A 15,222-nucleotide genomic window follows, 5' to 3' on the forward strand; every position below is an offset into this window, starting at 1 on the left:
AGGCCCCTGTGACTTGTCTTTACTTTAGACAAATGATGTAGAACCCGTAATGTCTGTATTCTGTACTTTTCTGTGTTGGTGTGTATTCACACCTGATTTTTATGCCTGACCAGATTTTGCATGTTGTGTGCTTTGGTCAGGATAATATTTCCAGCCAATAGGCTTCTGGTTGTATAGACCTCAGCTTGGCTGGTATTCCTTGCTGCTAATAGCACTATGTTTCATATAGCACTTATGGCTGTGTCTGTCACATGTATCCGAAGTTCAGCGATGGCTTCTTGTCCAGTTACTGTATATCTGGATTTAAGCCTTGTTTTGTTTGTACTTTGCTCGGGTTTTTAGTGTTATGCTTTGTACATATTTAGTGTACCTTGTTTAGAACAATATTCTGATTTGTATTCTGTCATCAGTCCTGTTTTGGTTCTTGTAAGTGATTCCTGTTTAGTCCTTGGAGCCTGTTGAGACTTATCCAGTTATCAGTCCAATGTTTGGTATTTAGTATTCCTGTTTAAAATCTTGACATGTATTCCTCCATGTTATGGTGTTTGGCTTTTCAATTTTTTCTTGTATCTGTCTATTGTGAGCTGTGTTTTAATAACCTGACCTGTATAGTGTCTGACATCAGTTAACCCTTTCACCTCCTGCATATCCTAGTCCTGTTTAGCCATGTTATTATCCTGCTTTCCAGTCTTGTACATTTTTCATATCTGCCACTTATCTTGTCTCTTGGTTCCTGAACTGATTGTCAATATGCTATATCTTGCTTTGATATTTCTGTTTGTTGCTATTTAGCATTCTTGCAGTGTATCAGGTCCTTAGTCCTGTTTGTTGGTTATTGTGTTAACCCCTCATGTTCTTGATGCGTAGCATTACCTTTTACAGTTTTGCATATTATTTTGAATGACACCCCAGCACATTAGCGCAATATATGGACTGGCTCCAAGTTGTGATTCACCGCTAGGGTTTTTTTGCAAGTAGGCAGGGAAAGCTTCACTTCTTCCCTGCCCTACGTGATTATGACAAAACCTCTCTCTGTAAAGACACATGCAACAAATAACATTAGTCTTCCTCCCTAAATGAGACCCTTTTCCTTTATTTTCTTCTGTAAAAACTGAAGAGAAGAAGTATTAATTGAGGCATTCAGCTAGTCCTTTATCCTCTTCTACATACCTTCCTTCCTTTGATTTTAATTAAGTTTTTCCATGTTTTTACCCTTCCCCATCCCTTGAATAATGTTCTAATGTACTTTTATGTCATGGCTCAAGTGAAGGGCATATGGTGCGGGCCAGCTAACAGCAGCAGACATCTGCCGGTAATGATGAACATCGGAGATGTATTCGTGTGGTGCTGATGAGTTGGTGGGGAAGCCCAGTCCTTACCTCTACCTCAGTGTCTTCCCTTCCTGCCTGAGTACTGCGACAGTACAAAAGAGTTGTACATTAGTGTTGAGCAGCATAGGCCATATTCAAATTCGCAATATTTCGCGAATATATGGCCGAATATTCGTCATATATTCACTAAATTCGCATATTCGTAATATTCACATTTTTTTCGCATATGCGTAAATTCGCATATACGAAAATTTGCATATGTGAAAATGTATGATTTTTATAGCAAGTATACCAGTGTAACTTGATAGAAGCAGCAGAAGGGAGGGATCAATATTCCCGAATATTCGCATATGTGAATATTCGCATATGCGAATATTCGCCTGGCGGTCTCACACAATTGTATTAAAGCCTTCTTTAGACCACACAAGCTGGAAGCAGAGAGGGATGGATACTGTGATGTGTACTGTGAGAAAAAAATGAATATTCGGAATTTCGAATTTATAGTGCTATATTCGCGAATATTCGCGAATTCGCGAATATGCGATATTCGCAAATAAAATTAGAATTCCATATATTCGCGAGCAACACTAATGTACATGGCAACCTGGATCATGTAGACCACAACTTTTTTCTATCATGCCCAGGTTTTCCGCATGGTGTTATATGGCTTGAGGACTTGATCAGAGAGATCAACTCCTCCCATATACTAATTGTAGTTGTGGTACCTCGCACAGGGATAGGGGTGCTGCCGTTACCATGAATTGTGGTCAGCATAAGGACATCCCTCTTGTCCTTATACCTGACCATCAACAGGTTTTCACTGGCAAATGCCCTGCTCTCACCCCTGAAGATAGGTCATTCTTTCTGCACCGTCCCACAAGCGACCGTGAATCTGGCAGCGAGGGATTGAGAAAAAGAGATATACTGGTATAAAAGTTATCCACATAAAGGTTAACTCCCAGAGTGGGGGGAAATTCTGGGGGTTCAATGTGGGAATGCCATCCATTGTACACTCTAAACTTACAAGTATACCCTGAGGTACTCTCACAGAGTTTATAGAGTTTCACGTCATACCTCGCTGCTTAGTGGGAATGTATTGGTGGAAGATAAGTCTCCCCTTAAAGCTGATGAGAGACTCATCAATAAAGTCCTGCCTTCCAGGGACATAGGCCTCCCCATTATCAGCGTAATGCAAACATTTCTGCATGGCCTTGAAACGGGGACGTGTCATGGCCATACTGTAGAGTGGGGTCTGGTAGAGGATGTCCCCACTCCAGTATTGCCGGACACATGTGCAGCAAGAGGCCCCAAAATGTCCTCATTTTGACTGCACTAATGGGGGTCCATCCATTGAGTCTAGCCAAAGTAGACAAACTAAGAGACAAACTGTTGGGTGTTCAGGTTTGTCTTCTCCACCATCAGATTGACAAAGTCGTCACTGAAAAAATGACAAAAAATGTCCATTTCAGTGAATCCGACAATGTCAATCTTTATTCCTGGGTCGCCAACAAATTGCAGGAATCATAAGCTCATAGTTCTTTGGGACAGTCCAGACAAGTTCACTGGTAAAGGGTACAGGTGGACTTGACTGGGGTTCGGACTAGTACGGGCTCCAGGGTCGCTAATACTAGTACAGGGCACTGGGACACTAGCATCGGGGGTTTGTGGCCTCACATGGTGGCAACTCAACCACCTGCTAGGGAGCTCATCATCACTACTTGATGATAAGGAGGACAAGGAAGACAACAGGAAAGTGGGGTCTTCCTCACCCTCACTGGCTTTTTCAGTGTCAGAGAGCAACATTGTGCATGCCTCCTCTGCTGAAAACACCCTGCAGGCCATTTCTTTACTTTTATAAGTGTGCAAGTGTAGAAAACCTTTTATTGAAGTTTGTGTGGTGTGTGTGGTGTGGTGTTTTGTAAATTTTTCCTAACCCACCCCCTAACTGAAAAAAAAATTAAAAATAGACACACACACACACATATATACATATATATGAGGGTCAGGCCTTAAAGTTAGCAAAAATAAAAATAAAAATCTGCACCCCAAAATAGGCTGGGGGAAAACCTCAGCACCCCTGTAGAACCCGGGTCACACAGCGGAATGTGCTGCGGACCCCAGGACACCTACGAAGGGGGAACACTACGAAAAAGAATCCACCTAAAAGCTTTCCCTACCTAATCTAAATCTGTGCTAAAGTGCTGGATGCCACCGGATGGTAAAGGATGGCACTGGATTCTCTTTTTTTTTAACAGGAGAGAGGAGATGGCAGCATGGGGCACCGTTCTGCTCACCAGCACATGTAGTTTGGGTTGGGCAGAATGGAGCAACATGCTATTACCCTCCCCTCTCTGCCCTTCACCTCCGTGATTGGGCCAGTCATTGCAACTGGCCAATCACGGCTGTCCAGGGGGGTGGCATCACTCAGTCAGATTCCCAGACTGTGGAGGGGCGTTCCCCAGCAGGCGTGACATCACATGAAGCCATACAGGGTAGAACTTCCTCCCTAACTCTGCTACACACAGCCCATAGCAGTTCTGTGTGTGAAATGAGCTCTGATTGGATAAGGCTGCACCCCCCCCCCCCCTTAGCATTTCCTGATTTTGGACTTCTGCCAGGCCAGCAGAGTCCAAAGTCTGTGAAAAAGATGAGGGTAAATGTGCTCTGGACAAGTACATTAAAAAGATTTTTTATTTACCATAAGTAGTGCAATAGCAAAAATGTGTTTTAATGGAGTACCCCCTTAATGAACTTGTCATAGCCAGATGACTAATTGTATTGATCCAGAGGACTTCTAAAGCCCCATCTGGTCAAAACTATAAACATGTTGTCAATGAGAAAATGGGGGAGATTTATCAAAACCTGCCCAATGATATTGCTTCTTTCATTTTTCAAAATGAAAGAAGCGACATGATTGGTTGCTATGGGCAACTCCACAACTTTTCTTCTGAACAGGTTTTGATAAATCTCCCCCAATGTTCCAAAATAATAATTATTCTAATTTAGAGTAAAAGGGGTACTTCACTGGAAAACATTTTTTATTTTTATTTTTTTAAACCAACTGGTGCCAGAAAGTTAAACAGATTTGTAAATTACTTCTATAAAAAAAATGTTAATCCTTTCAGTATTTATCAGATGTTGTATGTTCAAGAGGAAGTTCTTTTCTTTTTTAATTTCCTTTCTGCCTGACCACAAGTGATCTCTGCTGACACCTCTGTCCATTATAGGAACTGTCCAGATTAGGAGAAAATCCCCATAGAAAACTCATCATGCTCTGGACAGTTCCTAAAATGGACAGAGGTGTCAGCAGAGTGCACTGTGGTCAGGCAGAAAGGATATTCAAAAAAGAAAGAACTTCTTGTGGATCATAATAGCAGCTGATAAGTACTGGAAGGATTAAGAATTTTTAACCCCTTAAGGACGCAGCCCTTTTTCACCTTAAGGACTGAGCCCTTTTTCGCAATTCTGACCACCGTCGCTTTATGCATTAATAATTCAAATGCTTTTACCGAATATTCTGATTCTGAGATTGTTTTTTCGTGACATATTCTATTTTATTTTGGTGGTAAATTTTCATCAAAAAATCCCCAAATTGCATGAAGTTTTTGAAAATTTTGCATTTTTCTAACTTTGAAGCTCTCTGCTTGTAAGGAAAATGGATATTCCAAATACATTTTATTTTTATTCACAAATACAATATGTCCACTTTATGTTGGCATCATAAAATGGACATATTTTTACTTTTTGAAAAGATTAGAGGGCTTCAAAATAGAGCAGCAATTTTCAAACATTTCATGAAAATTGCAAAATCTGAAGGGACAGATGTTACAGAACTACAAATCCCAGCATGCTTGGGCAGTCTAGGCATGCTGAGAGTTGTAGTTTGGCAACATCTGGAGGGCTACCGTATGGGCACCACTGTAACAGTGGTCTCCAAACTGTTACCCTTAAGATGTTGCAAAACTACAACTCCCAGCATGCCCAAACAGCCTTTGGCTGTCTGGGCATGCTGGGAGTTGCATTTCTGCCTTCCTAGTGGTTGTCACAGTAAAGATCGCTTTACTCAGGACCCCCCTCGGCGATGTGCCGGGATGCCTGCTGAATGATTTCAGCAGGCATCCCGGTCCGGTCCCCAACCGTCTAGCGGCCGGGACCGGAATTCCCACGGGCGTATGCATACGCCCCACTTCCTTAAGGACTAGGGATGCAGGGCGTATGCATATGCCCGGCGTCCTAAGAGGTTAATAGCAGTAAATTACAAATCTGCTTAACTTTCTGGCACCAGTGGATCCTACGGAAGCCGGTGAGTTGCCTAGCAACATCTGGAGGGCTATAGTTTAGAGACCACTATACAGTGGTCTCTAAACTATAGCCCTCCAGATGTTGCAAAACTACAACTCCCAGCATGCTCAGACAGCTGTTTGTTGTTTCGGCATGCTGGGATTTGCAGATTTGCAACAGCTTGAGGGCTACAGTTTGGCTATCACTGTGCAGTGATCTCTAAACTGTGTCCCTCTAGATCTTGCAAAACTACAACTCCTAGCATGCCCAGACCACAGATGCTTCTCTTCTTTTCTTCATATTTTCCTCTTTCTTGAAGGGCTATCTTATTTTGTTTGTGGGCTTTTTTATATGTGTTTTATTACCTATTACTGACTTTACATAGTTAGGATTGCAGGGGTCACATGACCTGACAGGAAATACGTATTGACGCCGGACTTCCTCCCATGAGAGCATGGGGGAGGGACGGCGTGCATTGCGGTCCACCAGCTGTGGCTCATTTCTACACACACATAAGGTGGGTAATTCTTTACAGAAATCACTCCCCTGAGGAAGTTGCCCTTAGCAACGGAACGCGTGGGGTTTGGTGGAGCATGGACTCCTTATAACTTATCTTATACCCCATTACCTTGATGCATGCATTTGCCATTAGGACACAGGTTTCCTCTACACTCCATTTGGATACACTTTATACTCACTCTGCTAGTATCTGCCTAGAGCTATTCCAGTTACTTAATACAATATTTTATATAAGTGGCGGTTGGGGATACTTTAGCATTGTTTTTGTGCAATTATTGATGCATATATGTGTGGTTATTTATTTTCTGTCTAATGGCTATTTGTATTGATGCATTGTTTTGATCCATGCTCCAGGAGGGAGAGCGTCTGGCCCCCTCCAGTGTTTGTCTTGGTGTTCCTCCTATAGGACATATTTTATGTGGTTTTAGCTTGTTTCTTGTATGTGATAGTGATTTAATTATTTAATAAACCTATGTTTACAGCATTATTGATTTCTACTTACTTTTTTGGGTGTGCAGCACATTACAGTGGTAGCCCTTTTTTCTAGTCACTTGTTTTCTGCCCACTGTATGCACCCCAGCTCTTGACTCATATTTAGCTGAGCCTCCCACACCCATAGCTACACAGCAGATTGCTGTCTGGGCATGCTGGGATTTGTAGTTTTGCAACATCTGGAGGGCCACAGTTTGGAGATCACTGTGCAGTGGTCTCTAAACTGTAGCCCTCCAGATGTTGCAAAACTGCAAATCCAAGCATGCCCAAACGGCATACAGCTGCTTGGCATGCTGGGAGTTATAGTTGCGTACCTCCAGCTGTTGCATAAGTACATCTCCTAGCATGCCCTTCGGCGATCAGTACATGCTGGGAGTTGTAGCTTTGCAACAACTGGAGGCACTCTGGTTGGAAAATACTGAGTTAGGTAACAGAACCTAACTGAAGCTTTTCCAACCAGTGTGCCAGTATGCACGGTCAGTCAGTACATGCTGGGAGTTGTAGTTTTGAAACAGCTGGAGGTTTACCCCCATGTGAATGTACAGGGTACATTCACATGGGCAGGTTTACAGTGAGTTTCCTGCAAATTTTTGGCCGCAGCACAAACTCCTAGCGGGAAACTCACCGTAAAGGCCCGCCAGTGCAAATATACCTTAAAAACACTACACTATACTAACACATAATAAAGGGTAAAACACTACAAATACACCCCCTCACACTGTTCCCTCCCCCAATAAAAATGAAAAAAATATTGTACGGCAGTGTTTCCAAAACGGAGCCTCCAGCTGTTGCAAAACAACAACTCCCAGCATTTCCGGACAGCCACTGACTGTCCAAGCATGCTGGGAGTTTAGCAACAGCTGGAGGCACCCTGTTTGGGAATCACTGGCGTAGAATACCCCTATGTCCACCCATATGCAATCCCTAATTTAGTCCTCAAATGCACATGGTGCTCTCTCACTTCAGAGCCCTGTCGTATTTCAAGGAAACAGCTTAGGGCCACATATGGGGTATTTCCGTACTCGGGCGAAATTGTACTACAAATTTTTTGGAGCTTTTTCTCCTTTTACGCCTTATGAAAAGGAAAAGTTGGGGGCTACACCAGCCTGTTAGTGTAAAAAAACAAAATCATTTTTACTAAATTGGTGATTTGCGCAAGGGTGGCTGATTTTACAGCAGTTCTGACATAAAAAAATAAAAACCCACATGTGACTCTATTTTGGAAACTACACCCCTCATGGAATGTAACAAGGGGTATAGTGAGCCTTAACACCCCACAGGTGTTTGATGAATTTTCATTAAAGTTGGATGGGAAAATGAAAAAAAAATGTTTTCACTAAAATGCTGGTGGTACCCTAAATTTCCATTTTCACAAGAGAAAATAGGAAAAAAGTCCCCCAAAATTTGTAACCCCATTTCTTCTGAGTAAGAACATACCTCATATGTGGATGTAAAGGGCTCTGCTGGCGAACTACAATGCTCAGAAGAGAAGGAGCGCCATTGGGCTTGAAGGCCACGTGTATTTACAAAGCCCCCATAGTGCCAGAACAATGGACCCCCCCACATGTGACCCCATTTTGGAAGCTACACCCTTCACATAATATAATAAGGGGTACAGTAAGCATTTACGCCCCACAGGTGTCTGACAGATTTTTGGAACAGTAGTCCATGAAAATGAAAAATGTAATTTTTCATTTGCACAGCCCACTGTTCCAAAGATCTGAGGGGTTTAAATACTCACTGCAACCCTTATTAAATTTTGTGAGAGGTGTAGTTTAAAAAATGGGGTTACATGTGTGTGTGGGGGGGGGGTCTACTGTTCTGGCACCATGGGTGGCTTTGTAAGTGCACATGGCCCCTGACTTCCATTCCAAACAAATACTCTTTACAAAAGCCCAATGGTGCTCCTCCTTTTCTGAGCATTGTAGTGCGCCAGCAGAGCACTTGATGTCCACACATGGGGTATTTCCATACTCAGATGAAATGGGGTTACAAATTTTGGGGGTCATTTTCTCCTATTACTCCTTGTAAAAATGTAAAATTTGGGGAAAAAACAGTATTTTAGTGAAAAACATTTTTTGGGTCATTTACGCATCCAACTTTAAACAAAAAGTCGTCAAACACCTGTGAGGTGTTATGGCTCACTGTACCCCTTGTTACGTTCCTTAAGTGGTTTAGTTTCCAAAATAGTATGACATGTGTTTTTTTTTGTTTTTTTTTGCTTTTCTAGCACCATAGGGGCTTCATAAATGCGACATGCCCCACAAAAACAATTTCAGCAAAATTTGCTTTCCAAAAGCCAAATGTGACTCCTTCTCTTCTGAGCATTGTAGTTCACCCGCAGAGCATTTTACGTCCTAACATGGGGTATTTCCATACTCAGAAGAGATGGAGTTGCAAATTTTGGGGGGCATTCTCTCCCATTAGTATTTTTAAAGATGGTAAATTTGGGAAAAATCTGCACTTTAGTGAAAAAAAAATTTCTTTCATTTACACATCCGACTAATGAAAAGCTGTCAAACACCTGTGGAGTGTTAAGGCTCACTAGCCACCTTGTTTCGTGCCTTTAGGGTTGTAGTTTCCAAAACAGTATGCCATGTGAGGGGTTTTCTGATGTTCTTGCACCATAGGGGCTTCCTAAATGCGACATGCCCCCCAAAAGCCATTTCATAAAAATTCACTCTCCAAAATCCCATTGTTGCTCCTTCCCTTCCGAGCCTTCTACTGCGCCCGCCGAACACTTGACATACACATATGAGGTATTTTGGGGGGCTTTTTCTCCTAAATTTTCTGTAAAAATTCAAAAACTGGGTCTACAAGAACATGCGAGTGTAAAAAATGAAGATTTTGAATTTTTTCTTTTCTACTATTCCTGTGAAACACCTAAAGGGTTAACACACTTACTGAATGTCATATTGAATACTTTGAGTGGTGCAGCTTTATAATAAGGTCATTTGTGGGGTATTTCTAATATGAAGGCCCTTCAAATCCACTTCAAAACTCAACTGGTCCCTGAAAAATTCCGATTTTTAAAATGTTGTGAAAAATTGGAAAATTGCTGCTGAACTTTGAAGCCCTCTGATGTCTTCCAAAAGAAAAAACATGTCAACTTTATGATGCACACATAAAGTAGACATATTGTATATGTGAATCAATATATAATTTATTTGGAATGTCTATTTTCCTTACAGGCAGAGAGCTTCAAAGTTAGAAAAATGCTAAATTTCGACAAAAGTATCGACAAAAATGTACCACTAACATGAAGTAGAATATGTCACGAAAAAACAATCTTGGAATCAGAATGAAAAGTAAAAGCATCCCAGAGTTATTAATGCTTAAAGGGGTACTCTGGTGAAAACCTTTTTTCTTTTAAATCAACTGGTGGCAGAAAGTTAAACATATTTGTAAATTACTTCTATTAAAAAATCTTAATCCTTCCAGTACTTATTAGCTGCTGAATGCTACAGAGGAAATTCCTTTCTTTTTGGAACACTGATGACATCAAGAGCACAGTGCTCTCTGCTGACATCTCTGTCCATTTTAGCAACCATGCATAGCAGATGCATACTAAGGGCAACATGGTGGCTCAGTGGTTTGCAGTGTTGGGGACTTGGGTTCAAATTATAACAATGTCAGCAGAGAGAACTGTGCTCGTGATGTCATCAGAGAGCATTCCAAAAAGAAAAGAATTTCCTCTGTAATATTCAGCAGCTAATAAGTACAGGAAGCATTAAGATTTTTTAATAGAAGTAATTTACAAATATGTTTAACTTTCTGCCACCAGTTGATTTAAAAGAAAAAAGGTTTTCACCGGAGTACCCCTTTAAAGTGACAGTGGTCAGATGGGCAAAAAACGCTCTGGTCCTTAAGGGGAAAATGGGCTTGGTCCTTAAGGGGTTAATATCCAAGTGTTGAATTAACTAGTTTTATTTTTATGTTTTTTTCCTTTTCCTTTTTTGTATTCTGCTTCTCATATTCTTTCTTCTATTACATCCCTGTAGGTAATAGAGCTGGGATCAACAATTCTGGTTGGGGATGGGTGAAAAAAATAGACCTATATCTGAATAATGCATTTTAATATTTTTCATAATAAAGTTGAAATAATGATGATAAAACTCAAAAGATAAAGCAATTAACCTCTTAAGGACGTAGCGCGTACCTGTATGCCCTACTCCCAGTCCCACTATATAAAACTCCATACCGGGTCGGTCCCGGCGGCTAATGATAGCCGGGACCCTGGGCTAATAGTGTGCGGCACCGATCGATGTGCCGAGCGCTATTAACCCTTTAGAAGCGGCGATCAAAATAAAAGTGAAAGCTTTCCGGCAGCTCAGTCAGGCTGATCGGGACCATCGCGATAAAATTGCGATGTCCCAATCAGCTAGGACGTGAGCGGAGGTCCCTTTACCTTGCTCCGTCGCGTCCGATCGGCGATTGATTGCTCCAAGCCTGAGATACAGGCTTGAGCAATCGACCGCCTATAACACTGATCCATGCAAAGCTATGGCTTTGCAGGGATCAGTGTAAAAGTTCAGTGTGTGCAGTGTCATAGCCCCCTATGGGAGCTATATAACACTGCAAAAAAAAGTGAAAAGAAAGTTAATAAAAGTCATTTAACCCCTTCCCTAATACAAGTTTGAATCACCCCCCTTTTCCCATTAAAAAACAGTGTATATAAAAGTAAAAATAAACATATGTGGTATCGCCGTATGCGGAAATGTCCAAACTATAAAAATATATCATTAATTAAACCGCACGGTGAATAGTGTATGCGCAAAAAAATTCCAAAGTCCAAAATAGCTAATTTTTGGTCACTTTTTATTTCATGAAAACAATTTATAAAAAGCGATCAAAAGTCTGATCAATACAAAAATGATACTGATAAAAACTTCAGATTATGCCGCAAAAAATTTGCCATGCCAGCCCGTTCGCAGAAAAATAAAAAAGTTATAGGTGCCAGAAGATGAGAATGTTTAAGGTATAAATTTTCCTGCATATAGTTATGATTTTTTTCAGAAATACGACAAAATCAAACCTATATAAGTAGGGTATCATTTTAACCGTATGCACCTACATAATAAAGATAAGGTGTCATTTCTACCGAAAAATGCACTGCGTAGAAACGGAAGCCGCCAAAACGGAATTGTTTTCCCGTTTCGCTGTGGATTTTTGGGTAAAATGACTAATGTCACTGCAAAGTAGAATTGGTGGTGCAAAAAAATAAGCCATCATATTGGATTTTATGTGCAAAATTGAAAGCGTTATGATTTTAAGAATGTGAGGAGGAAAAAAGGAAAATGCAAAAACGGAAAAACCCTGCATCCTTAAGGGTTTAAAGAAAACCTGGAGGAGTTTGTCTGGAGGAAGTAGCATGCGTGGTTGGTCCTAAAACAAATTTAGAAAATGACATGTATCATATATTACATAGTTTCCTGAATAATGAAAATGCTTGCTGTAGGTCACATTGCATAAAAGTAATTTCTGAAAGACACCTGTAATTTATATCTCAGAATGCATTATGAAAAGAGATAAATTTTAAAAAGACAAATCTATAGGTTGTTTTATAGGATAACATTTAAATAAGAAGAACAGACTCAAAGAAATGAAGAAAAACAAACAAATAAAAAACCCAACCAAGAAACAAACCTGAATGAGGTGGTATACTTCATTTAGGTCTAGGACCGTTTGGTGGTAGAGTACTGCCAGATTTGGGTGGTGAACTTGATACCACCTGTACTTGCCTGCGGTGCCTTGGTTGGCCATCTAACCCTTCTGGAAGAGGTGGTCTGAAAGATTTATCATGTAGGGATGGTCCTGTTATATCAGTGATCATCACCAGGATGGACATCACCAGTGGGTGGGGAATGTGAAGGTTGGGGGCCAAGTGGACCTCCTGGGTGTATTTCTGTTACAAACAACATTTATTGAGAATTTCACATAACATAAACATATTGCATATTTTTTCTGACTATCCAAATGCTTTTTGTTAGTCAAATTTCATTAAAAAAATGACATATAATATACATTTGAACATTTAGACAGACTGTATTAGACAATATTGCATTGCAAGCTTTTGTTCTAAATATTCTCTGCAGAAAATAATGAAAACACATGCAAATAATTGCATACCTCATAAAGCAAAAACACGTGTGTTATACAACGGCCTATGTACATTGTATAACACACATGTATTTGCTTTAATGTAAAATTACGTTACATTTTAAATAGAGTTAAGAGAACTTTTGAAAAGTTTGGTTCGTCGGACTCGCTAAGCTTTTAAAAAATTGCAAGTTCGGTTCGGCTCTCTTCACCTTGAAACCATCAATGAAATAAGACCCTAAACACGTTGAAAACACTGCTTACAGCGCTGAACCACTGTCTAACACTGTTAGGAATATATTCAAGGAGTTTTAAAGTGTTTTTAAGGGAAAGTTATGGCAACTATTAACTATTCCAGCTCGCCCATTTGTTAGGCTTATTTAAACCAAAATAAAGTGGCATAAAGTATCCCTGACTGACGGTAGATGCCTGCCAGTGTAAATATGCACACGGAAGCATGGGAAGACACTGTGGCTTGATCTCGGTGTGACAAAAATGATCCTTTTTTTGTTGGTAGTGCCAGAATTGGCGTTCTAAAATAGTGAAGACCAAAGAAGAAATAGCTCTTGTATGAAAAGCCAAAAAAATTATCCCTGTTCTGCGGATGATTGGTTGTGTATGTGTAGGCCTGGCTGGAAGTAGGGTGATGGTGGATTGGTGTTTTCAGTAGTAGCCCGCGTACAGCAGGTGGCGGCTGACTAATGTTAATAGCGTACAGCATGAGATGGAAGACATATGTTTATAGTGTACAGCATGAGATAGCAGACTGATGTTCCTAGTGTACAGCATGAGATTGCAGACCTAATGTCACTATCATTCAGCAGGGGTGGTGGTAGCACTGCTTAATCAGTGGCATCTGACAGAGGAGGTTTAAATTCCACATTAATTTATGCCTGATTAATTTTAGTAAAAGTCATTTTTTTCCCGCTGCTGGCTGAAAATCTTGTTTGCTTCAGGGTGACCACGCCGCCTGCTATGCTTAACACTCTCTCCGAAGCCCCACTAGAGGGTGGACAAGACCGAACACGGGGCATGGAAAACAGGGAAAGTTCTGGCCAATGGTCTTATCTGGTGAGCCAGAAGTCAATGGGGTCTGGCTGGAAGTAGCAGGCTTGCCAAAAAGTCAATTTAATTTTGGCCAGCAGCCCTGGCTGGCCGCAGGGTGGTTGCAAAAGCAAACCCAACAAATTTGAACTTGGCCAGCAGTCCTGGCTGGCAGCAGGGCGCAACAAATTTGAATTTGGCCAGCGACCCTGACTGGCCGCAGGATGGTTGCAAATGCAACAAATTTGATTTTGGCCAGCAGCCCTGGCTGACTGCAGGGTGGTTGCAAAAGCAAACACAGCAAATTTGAACTTGGCTAGAAGCCCTAGCTGGCCGCAGGGTGGTTGCAAAAGCAACCACTATAAATGTGTTGAATTTCGCCCCAGCCAGATGTTAATAGCAGCAATGAATGGAGCAAAATTGTTTTTCAGACATGTATTGCCCTTGGCTTTAAGTACAACTCCACGTATCAACCGTGGCATGCAGGGTATGGCTGTCTCAGTAAAATAATGGTGACCAGGTACTTATTTTGGCAAGCAGCCCTGGCTGGCTGCAGTGTGGTTGCAAAAGCAACACAACAAATTTAAATTTGTCCATTAGCCTTGGCTTGCCGCAAGGTGTTTGCAAAAGCAAACGCAATAAATTTGAATTTTGCCCTAGCCAGGTGGCCCAGGCCTGGCTAGGAAATCCCACAGAGACAACAGAAGTGGAGCAAAGCTTTTTTTTTGGCCACATATTGCGTATGGTATTCGTAGGTACAACTCCACGTATCAACTGTGGCGTGCATGGTATGGCTGTCTCAGCAAAATAATGGCAACTAGGTACATGCCACCTTGGCTGGGCACACTCCATTAGTTGCCTGAAGGCCATGGAGTCCACAAGATGGTATGGGAGTGCCTGTGTCACCAACAACTTTACCAGGTAGAAATTGAGGTGCACTACAACAGGGTGACTGGTTCAATACTGTTGTCTGGAGGAAATGGATTCCCCAATGTATAACTGAGTGGATAAGGGAGGAGGAGGGCACAACACAGATAAGGCATATCCCAAAAATGTGCTGCCTATGGATAAGGCCTAGCTGTTAGACAGTTAGAAGTGGAGTTAAGCAATCTTTTGAAAATTTCTGACTTTATCCCAGTGTGTCAAAATGTATCCCATTTTTGGGAATAGCAAGAGGTTTTTGAGGAAGACGGTATGGATTTTTACAAGGGTGCCAAAAATTATCCCTTTTATTGTGGATGATGGGTTGTGTACGTGTAGGCCTGGATGGAAGTAGGGTGATGGTGGATTGGTGTTTTTAGTAGTAGCCAGCATGCAGCAGATGGGGGTGAGGTAGAATTATCTGTTTCCAGCAGAGAGCAGGCATTGGTGGACTAGGTATACTTCTACCCAGGCTTTGTGATACATGAGTTGCTGATATAAAGGCCTAATTCCTAAATTTGGACCCTGTCTGTGT

Source organism: Hyla sarda, chromosome 7 (genome assembly GCF_029499605.1).
Source record: "Hyla sarda isolate aHylSar1 chromosome 7, aHylSar1.hap1, whole genome shotgun sequence".
Classification (NCBI taxonomy): Eukaryota; Metazoa; Chordata; class Amphibia; order Anura; family Hylidae; genus Hyla; species Hyla sarda.